The sequence below is a fragment of the Dreissena polymorpha genome, chromosome 4, assembly GCF_020536995.1.
Source record: "Dreissena polymorpha isolate Duluth1 chromosome 4, UMN_Dpol_1.0, whole genome shotgun sequence".
In the NCBI taxonomy this organism is placed as follows: Eukaryota; Metazoa; Mollusca; class Bivalvia; order Myida; family Dreissenidae; genus Dreissena; species Dreissena polymorpha.
Window position 1 is genome coordinate 100,268,559 of NC_068358.1, and position 10,782 is coordinate 100,279,340.

The 10,782-nt window shown below is 37.4% G+C and overlaps 1 long non-coding RNA gene across 1 annotated transcript; it reads right to left on the reverse strand.

The window, feature by feature from the left end:
* Positions 1-1,099: 1,099 nt before the first annotated feature.
* LOC127878194 (uncharacterized) lies at positions 1,100-10,390 on the reverse strand. The gene is made up of 2 exons (XR_008048766.1): positions 9,098-10,390; positions 1,100-8,354 (listed from the first exon to the last, which is right to left on the reverse strand). It is a non-coding gene; the product is annotated as an uncharacterized LOC127878194 (long non-coding RNA).
* Positions 10,391-10,782: the final 392 nt, after the last annotated feature.

Genomic DNA, 10,782 nt, shown 5'->3' on the forward strand with positions numbered 1-10,782 from the left:
CCGGCGCCGCTACGAGGAGGACTTCTCCTTTTCAATATCTGAAAATATAACCAACTGTATTACATTTAAGCCGCGCTCTGGGAAAACGGGCCCTAATGCTTGTACGTTAAGTGTTATCTCAGATATGCCGGTGTCGTCCACACAGGCTAATAAGGGATGACACTTTCCGCTTATATGGGATTTTTTGTTTCAAGGAAGTCTCTTCTAAACGAGAATCCAGTCTATGCGGAAAGTGTCGTCCCTGATAAGCCTGTGCAGAATGCACTGGCTAATCTGAGTCGATACTTCCCGCACATGAATGTAACGCAGTTTTCCCAGAGCGAGGCACATTTACAAACATCTGTTCTTTTTATTTTCAAATGGCAGTGAATGCATCAAGAATAAACGAAATATCAAACCTAAAAAATAAAATCACAAGATTTAATTATATAATCATAAAGTTGTACGTATTATCGCATACATTTTTAGAAACTTGCATATGCAGGTACTAAAAATCAATGTATAATACATAACACAACACACACATTAACAATCAATGTCTATGTATGACTACAGGGGCTAGGTGTGCATGGCAGCATTTGCTGTTTTGATGTATCGATGACCACAGCGTCCAGATAATAATGATCACAGGGGTATATTTAATTGACCATTGATGATAGGCCGTGCTGACAATATATGACTTTTAAGGAGCATTTATTACCACATGTCACAGCGTCTTTGCCATAATGACAACATAGGCTAGGTGATATAGACAACATGCGGTATGCCATGATGACAACATAGGCTAGGTGATATAGACCACATGCGATATGCCATGATGACAACATAGGCTAGGTGATATAGACCACATACGATACGGCATGATGACAACATAGGCTATGCCATAACGACCACATACGATATGTCACAATGACAACAAAGGCTATGCCATAATGACAACATAGGCTATGTCATAATGACAATATAGGCTATGTCATAATGACAACATAGGATTCGTCATAATGGCAACATAGGCTATGTCAAACTGACCATAAAGGATAGAGAATTATGACCACAGATACCAAGTCTAGAAGATCCCAGAGGCATCTCTAGTGCATACCCTCTTTAGTTGGTAGAGGATTTTTCTCAGCAGTTGCCACGCTCTTCAGTTTGCTCTTGTCGAATGATTCAACTTCGGAAACGTCGGGCTTGTCTGCCATTGTTCTGAAACGATAATCAAAGTACGGCGTGATAACGACAGAACAACCTGAAACTTGACGGAACAACAAAGCGGAAAGGATTTCCATAGTTATATGCATTTATCTATGTATCACGTGTTCTTGTATAATAGAATACGGCCTGCACAGGTCAATCTGGGACGACTCTTTATGCACATTCATTAAGCCCCATTTTCCCAGAACTCGGCTCATTTCTAACATATGTGGGGCTTATCAGTTGATCTTTACATGCTGTCGTAAATAGACGCATGATTTTTCAAGAAAAGTAATTATGAGCTTAAGGTTTATCAAACCATTCATCGTAGAGATTACGCAGAGCTTAGGTCCCAAAGAAACATTGTAAGAAACATCCTAAGATCGAAAGCGAATGACTCAGTCATCTTATCTGCATGAAAACCTGCGGCATATCACTGTGTACAGAATGTTGAGGATCAAGATAAGACCCTAGAAGAACTGATTGCACTTCCCAAAACCCTTGGAATGTGACGTCAAGAATATGTCGCTCTATGACTCAAACTCTCTTGTCAGACAAAGTATCACATGTAACGGAACATTTATACCGTGATCTTGACGTGGCAAATGCAGCAACAGCTTGAGAATATATTCATTTCCATCCATAAAAAAGCAGAGTGTGTCTTATTTATTTTAAGACTTGTGTTTCGGAATGAAAATAACTTATATTTCAACTAAAGTAAAATGACCGGCATTTTTACACAACCCGCGTTCAACTACCCGCGCCAGGCTAGACACAAACAAGGCCGATCAAGATATGGGAACCAAAACGCGACCGATAAGCCGGATACCAAGAGTTCAGGGAAAACACCTCGGGACATTGACCATCTGGCGATAATTAGCAATCATATTTGACAGTATCAGAGCCAGCTATCTACTCGATATTCTAGCTCTAACAAGAAATATGGTTTATGAAACCACGACTCTTTCCGCTTATTTTGGAATGTTTCGTATAAAATTAGTTTCTTTACAGCGAAAATCGAGTCAAGGTGGAAAGTTTCGTCTTGATAAGCATGTGCGGACTGCACAGGCGAATACGGGACAACAATTCTTTCACATGCGTTAAGGCTTAAGCCCCGTTTGTCAAGAGCAATGCTTATATATGTATACATTCTTTATTGTGAGCGCACTACTCAGAACTCAAAATCCCATCAAAACATATTTCACGTGAAATCGATAAGAATCGTGATTAAATCACTAGATTAGAAGAAAAACATGTCTGAATCCCTGTTATGACTATTTTGCATGACACCTTTTTGGTTTAGAATCATAATGAGTGATCGAACAATCGAACACTAAGCTGTCTAGTGCTGGTTGGACAGACACCATCTAATGGTGTAGTGTGTCTTACTATTTTGGACTCCGCAATTAACGGTATTGGCAGTTATGACACTAATTTATCAATAAGAAAACAATCAGTGTCGAAAATCGGCTGTTTGATGAGACAAATATGAACCGCACCCAGGAAAACAGGGCTTAATGCATGTACGTAAAGTATCACCCCAGATTAGCCTGTGCAGTCCGCTCATGCTGATCTGTTCTAATTAGCAAATCAAGAACTACACTTTTCGCTTGAATGGAGTTTTTCGTTGTTAGGATATCTTTTTTGGGAAAATTCAGTTCAGGAGGGAAGTGTTGTCAACGATTAACCTTTGCGGAGTGCATAGGCTAATCTTGGACGATAATTTGCGCACATGCTTTTAGTCCGGTTTTCCCCGAGCCTGGTTCATATATATTATTATATGTGTATGCTAAACCAGTTATTTTCGCTAAGTTTCTGTTATCAAATAAACCCAAAATAACATCGTAAAGCTGCGTTTTTATTATTTTTTCTGTAACAAAAACTCTTAAGTGCTTTTGTTTTTGTGGACCAGAGTACTGAAATATTGCTGACAGCTGCACTTACGGCGGAGATCAACAGAAGAACAACACGTCTATCAGTTTACTTCTACTGGAATGCTCGGATTAAAATTTATACCAAGATGCTAAATGCAATTCGCATATTGCCACTAATAGCGCGTTATAATGTGCTGCAATTCGCATATTGCCACTAATAGCGCGTTATAATGTGCTGCAATTCGCATATTGCCACTAATAGCACGTTATTATGTGCTGCAATTCGCATATTGCCACTAATATCGCGTTATTATGTGCTGCAGTGCATATTGCCACTAATAACACGTTATTATTTGCTGCAATTCGCATATTGCCACTAATAGCGCGATATTATGTGCTGCTGTTGTGAAAAGGATTTTTGTCGTCCCGGTCGAGCCCTCAGTAACTTACGCAGCTATCTTTATTGAAATAACAGTTACACGCAGGCAGTATTTACTGCATCAAACATTTTACTTCACATTCTTTAGTGAAACAGTTTAATCGCAGGGTGTTGAAACGTGTATGAAATTAAACGAATAAAACGACAATTACGGTGGTAACTTAAAAGCTGGTGAAATATTTATTGTTTTACAGTGTTTGTCCTATGATAACGCTGTATTTGAATTATGAAAGTTGTATAAATAGTTACCATAAATATATACTGGTCAGTGTTTGAACCGTAAATAACAAGTCGGACGCAAAGTAAAAATGCCTTTATTACTGTACTTACTCACGGTTTCTAAGAGTCTAATAAACGTTTATCAAAGTACATGTATACAAGTTATGTGTTTTGGGTGTTGTATTATAGCACAACATTACTGAAAGGCGAGTGCGATGATTACTAAGTAAACGTCAAAACTGTATCGTATGCACAGTATTCCAGAAAAATGCTTGTGTACCATTTGAATACTCCCAAAACGTACAAATGAAATACGAATCGAGTCTGCTGTGTAAATTGTACTCCAATCGTCTGGTTTACCGCTTATTCCAGACAGATTTGCATCAACGCAACAACAATTCACGTCTGCAGTAAACTAATCAAATGCAATCTTGGCGGAATGTGCATGTTTATGTCGAGTGTGTGTGAACTTGAAGTTTAGAAGGCCTTTCCTCACCAGAGGCTGCATTATACTAGTATGTGGCCCGGAGTTAGTCCCAGCACGCCTACCTAATTGAGTTACTAGGCGCACGCAATTTGGGACGAACTTTGCAATAAAGCTTCAAACTCCAGCTTTTAAGTAGTTACTAAAATATGTTCAATTTTGATGAGTTCTTGGGTTGTGGTGGGAAGTCGGAGTGCCAGTAGGAAAACCCAGCTGTCCGGCATGGTGATCACCAACCAGCTTAACATGCTGCCAGGAACGGGCATTGAACCCGGGTCACCTTGATGAGAAACGCGTGTACAAACCACTGCGCCAACCAGGTGACCGTTTATGTCGAAATAATTCCCTACAATGAGCGCATTTTTGCAAATAGTTTGTATAAGTTTTAATTGTTGCATTGTCTCACTTTCCTGATTTTAGTTTTTGTGACCTTATATCTGCATGATCAAGATAGCAGAGAAAGGAATCCGATTCAAAATTATTGAATATATTTCAAGCAACTCATCAACATTTACACAGGAAGCAACCCACCAACATGATAATGAGCCTTTATCTTGTAAACGTGGATTAATTTATGTCCGTTAAGTGTCGCCCCACATTAGTATGAGTAACCCGCCCAGGCTGATCAGGGACTACTTTCCGGATTAACTATATTCGCTAAGAAGAGCCTTCCTTTAAACGAAACATACTACTAGTATACACGTGGAAAGTGTTATCCCTAATTGAACAGCACATGCTAATCTGGAACGACACTTGACTCACATGCATTAAGCCCAGTTTTCCCCCAGCGAGACACTAGTACACAAAAAATGACAGCAAACAAAACACGCTGCAAACAGTTTAAACTTTATTGCGTTTTTGAACTAAAGAATTTACAAACGTGCCACGTTCTCGCGTCAGGCCAAAACATACTGCAGTAGGTCTTTAGCGCACGAAGCAATGCGGTAGCCACGCAAGTGTTGCTTTCCGTTGACGAATTTATGTCTGAATGCCTTAAATTCCGCACATAGTTTCTAATAAATTACGCATGCACTGGTGGCTGGGAACTGAGCCTCACTACACCGTGACGAGGTCGCAGTCATCCATATTATTTTTTAAGTGGAAAGTGTCGTCCCTGATTAGCCTGTGCGGACTGCACCTGCTTATCTAGGATTACACTTCCCGCACATGCATTAAGCCCCGTTTTCCCGCAGCGAGGCTCAATATTGTTCTTCGTGATATTAGCTTTTATAACAATCCAGTTTTACATAACGAAAAATCATTGTGAATAGTTCCAATAGTATCGTACATATTTTATATTTCAGAATCATACGATTTTATCATTGCCAGAAAATATCTCTTTGGCAAGAAAACCATTATACATGATACACGAAGTCTGCAGACTGCAATCGTAGAAAACATAGATAAATCATCACATACAATATTATCGATCACTTCCAGATAATGGAAAAGCAATGTCAGTCGGTAAAATACGGGAATGTTTCCGAGCTATCGCTCTGTTGATCGTAATACATCCGTGTTTAGACAAGCAATGTTTGTAAAACATGTATGCCCCCAACTCCAGCCTTTATAATACTGACCCTGTTTAAAGCGCGAATCGTCAATAAAGTGAAATCCCATTCAGCAGCCCAACATCTCTAAATCTAATCGATTTCATAGGAATTTCGTATGACAGAACTTTGTCATATATGAGAAAAACAGACATTTGTGTGCAGACGATGTCTGCAGCAACGGCTTAGATGTTGGATCCGAATTTCCACTAGCAATGTATAGTCGACATAACAAGTGCCCCATATCTAGGAAAATCTGTATACGTTGGATGCTGTATATATTACGCAACATAATCATATCATTAGTGTACTGTATTAACAATGGTCGCAGTGCATTTATATGTATAAATACAAAAAAGTGTTACTATTATTTAAGAAGTACAATGAAATGCTGTAGAAAATACGATATGCACCAGTTCGTAATGTACCGTGAAAACAAGTCAAGTGTAAATTGAACCCTCGTCGCGGAGGATACACAAAAGACGCGTGTGTCTACCGTTAGCCTCCAGTTGAAACAATGCACGTCTTTGTTCCGGAGCAGTTCAACAGATCGAACGTGCATTTTTCTCGCAAACCGAAAGATGCAAATATTACGGTACAATATGGTTACGCGGCTGTCTCGCAGATGGTGGTATATAAATAAATTTATTTCATAAGTAAATTATCAGATTATGTAAAACAACGAGGATTGTTATAATGTTTCATTGAAACTATAAATATGTTAGAGAAATATAATGTGTGTCTACTTTCCACTGCGTTCTATCTTTCTAAGCACAATACTGAGAGCAAATCAGCAAGTAAAAAGTGTTGGGTGTATTGTAAACTCTGCGATGCGTTAAGTGTACGTTTTCTCATGTTCCACCACAGCAGCTGACATTTGAGCAGAAGGCCATGTTAAATAACAGTTTTGTGACAAATTAGTGGCATGGAATGTCATGTATAAAAACTGTTGCATATTAATTGCGTGGTGTGTACATCTCCGGTCAAGAACTGCAACTTGGTGTTAAATTAGGCAGTTAATTTATCTCCAGCGTGATTCAACGACGAAAAAGTATATGAGCCGTGCTCTGTGAAAAGGGGTTTTAATGCATGTGTGTAAAGTGTCGTCCCAGATTAGCCTGTGCAGTCCGATCGGGCTATTCAGGGACGACACTTTCCGCTTGTATGATATTTTCCGTTTACAGAGTCTAATCTTAGCAAACAATCCAGTAAAGGCGGAAAGTGTAGTCCCTGATTAGGCTAATCTGGGACGACCCTTTACGCACATGCATTAAACCCCCTTTTCACAGAGCGCGGTCCAATTATATATAATGGTCGTACAGGTTTCTGCTTATTTATGCTGTTGATATATGTTACATACGAGTAGCTGTTTCCACAAACATGCAGATCTCAGTTTGGTCTAAGGCCGCATTAAATCGTGCCTTTATCTATAAGTCCTAGTGAAATATATGCTTTAATTATTACAGTGAATAAACTATATCTGATAAAAGTGTCATTGCCGTCGCGTTTACCCAATATAAATAGACATTAATAAATGTATTAATAATTATAAAATACAACAGAACATGAAAAAGCACAAAAATTATATACAATTTCATGTTAACCTTTGAATATTTCTGTAATCTTATGTAAATACACATACTCGAAAAACAACCCTAAAATTGCGAAGTATGTTATTTCAATGTGTGAAGATACTGAGATCAATATTGGCAGCTTCCCTATAAGATTATCTTAGAGACAAAGTACACTAGACTAGGGTACATGTACATTGTGTATATGTCGTACTTTTATAAGGAAGTAGGAATGCAATGGCTGATTTTCAAAAAGCAACAACCATAGCGTGTGAGAGTCAGGATTGCTTCCTGGTCCGATATCGATATAGAATATAAAATTGAAAAATATCGGTCACGCACTATTGTATCGCAGACATTTTTCAAAAGTTAACACTCAAATAGCATATATGCAAGTGCACGTGTGACCTGTCATTCAAGGACCCGTGCATTTCGCAACAGAGCCGTTGAAGTAGCTTCCGTGTGTCAGTAAAATACGCTGTTAGAGTTCACAACCAAGAATAGTGCAAGCTTTTTCTGGCTACAACTTGACATTTATTGCAACTGCTTCCTTGTTATATTCTCCTAATCGCACACATAATGGAAAGTTTTTGTAACACGAAGCATTCGTATAGCTTTGTCATGACATTTCTACAGCAATGTTCTCCCATTTTTATATTGTTTTAAATGTCCTCACATTTCATTTGCTATGCCCTCACATTTCTATAGTTATGTCCTCACATTTGTATAGCTTTGTCCTCACATTTCTATAGCTATGCCCTCACATTTCTATGGCTATGCCCTTATATTTCTATAGCTTTGTCCTCACATTTCTATAGCTATGCCCTCACGTTTCTATAGCTATGCCCTCACATTTATATAGCTGTGTCATACATTCCCATAGCTAAGTCTTACATTTAAATAGTCAGTCATAACTTACTACAGCAATGTCCTCACATTTCTTAAGCTTGTCCTGCATTTCTGAAGCTATATCCTCTCATTTTTATAGATACGTCGTCACATTTCTAAAACGTTGTCCTCACATTTCTATAGATATCACCACATTTCTTAAGCTATGTCCCCACATGTATGTAGCAATGTCATACAACTCAGCGCAAATGTTACAACAGTAGTTAATACTACATGTACAACTCAGCGCAAATGTTACAACAGTAGTTAATACTACATGTACAACTCAGCGCAAATGTTACAACAGTAGTTAATACTACATGTACAACTTAGCGCAAATGTTACAACAGTAGTTAATACTACATGTACAACTCAGCGCAAATGTTACTACAGTAGTTAATACTACATGAACAACTCAGCGCAAATGTTACAACAGTAGTTAAAACTACATGTACAACTCAGCGCAAATGTTACAACAGTAGTTAATACTACATGTACAACTCAGCGCAAATGTTACAACAGTAGTTAAAACTACATGTACAACTTCGCTCAAATGTTATAACAGTAGTCATACTACATGTACAAATAAGTGCACATGTTGCAACAGTAGTTAATACTACATGTACAACTTAGCGCACATGTTGCAACAGTAGTTAATACTACATGTACAACTTAGCGCACACGTTGCAACATTAGTTATACTACATGTACAACTTAGCGCACACGTTGCAACAGTAGTTATACTATAGTTACAGTAGTAATACTCCATGTATAACTGCAGTTACATATACGTGTTACATAGACAAGTAAGATAAAGTAATCTGTAAATCGCGTCAGTGTTTACAGTAAATACTTTTATTTTGTATTCCCTGTGTACATACTTTACATAATTGCTAAACAACAAATACAAGTCGAACACGACACGTGCGCGAAAGGACATCATAGTTCACAGCTGAACAATCACAACCTCTATTCACACAACTATTCACACAATCTACGCTTCGACGATCTTTACGCCACCACGATGTTAGGAAAACATTAATTCTGAAGTATGATAGATCCCGTCCGAAATTTTCTTGTTTATTTAACTCACACAAATAGTTCTGAAAAAAACCCTAGCCATATTCAGTTTTAAAATACGAGACAATTTGTTTATATATAGCATAACATTTCTTTTCACAAAGAAAATATGTATATAATATTATTATATTTATTTCGATTATTAAACTACGTTTGAAATAATGTGGTCACTGAATATTAATCTCATCCATGTGAAATTCTCACGAAAACATGTTTATTTCATGTTTATTCAAATTGATCTTCCTTCAAAATGATAAACATGTACATTTATGTTGTGTATTAATATCGAACGCATGTTGTGATTGTTTGGCATGTTAATGACGTTGAGCTTTATCCGCTTATGACAAATAAACGTGTCTGTTCCGTTCAATATGATCTTACACATCGCAACTTCGGAGAGAAATGCGGTTTGAAATCATGACTCAGGCGTCCCTGGTTTCTGACGGGACGGGCCCGTTACCATGGTAATACTGGTTTAAACCAGACAGATGGGGCGCAAGTTATGTGATTAAACGCAGCGTTAAAGTAAAATTGCAAACATGTGTCGTGCAGACGAACAAATTTCCCGCAGATGATCCAAACCATGAACATCGCAAACAGAACGGAATCCGATTCTATCAATCAATACCGGCTTAACGCAGACCCGATCAAGTTCATTTCAATAATATATTCGAAGAATTATTCATCGCAAATATTGTATCATGCTTCATAAGATAACTATGGAAAAACATTAACTTATTTCGCATCGCGCTTGAGAGCTATATAAATTCAGACAACGTACATGGGTCGAGTGCATAAGAACTTTTTCTCTGCAAAGGAAATTGCAACTCACTGAACACTATAATCTCGAAATTTCTTCGCCATATTGGGGCATGTCACGAGCTGACGAGACATTTCTCACAATGTATCGTTTTGGTTTAAGTTTTAACATAATATAACCGCTACGCTTTAAAAAAAAGAATAAGCTGTTTTTATAATTGTATGTCTCACAGCATGTCACGGGAAAACGATGTTAAAAATATTATTTATATATGTGGAAAAGCAAACACAAAAGAATGTGTTCAGTGTACACGTGAAATCGCAGTACATCTACATTCTCCGTATTAACAGTTTAAACTTCAAACTTCAATTTATAATAATAATAATAATAATAATAATAATAATAATAATAAGTATAACAATAATAACAATTATAACCTATTATTATCCATAAGACAGTTACCATAATTTGATAATATATTAACTTTTCATAAAAAATTAACATGTTGAAAATTAGTACACTTTATATTTTCTTATTATAAACTATACATAACTGAAAAAGAAATTTAAATTAGCTTTTACAAATACGTGTTTCTAACAATACAACTTGTTCAAGCAACTTAATTGAATTTGGAACAGTGATTATCATAGTTTACATAGTAAACGCATAAATTCAACTTACGTGTGATGCGAGAGAGTGGTTAAGCCGTGCGGTCTGTCTGCGTCC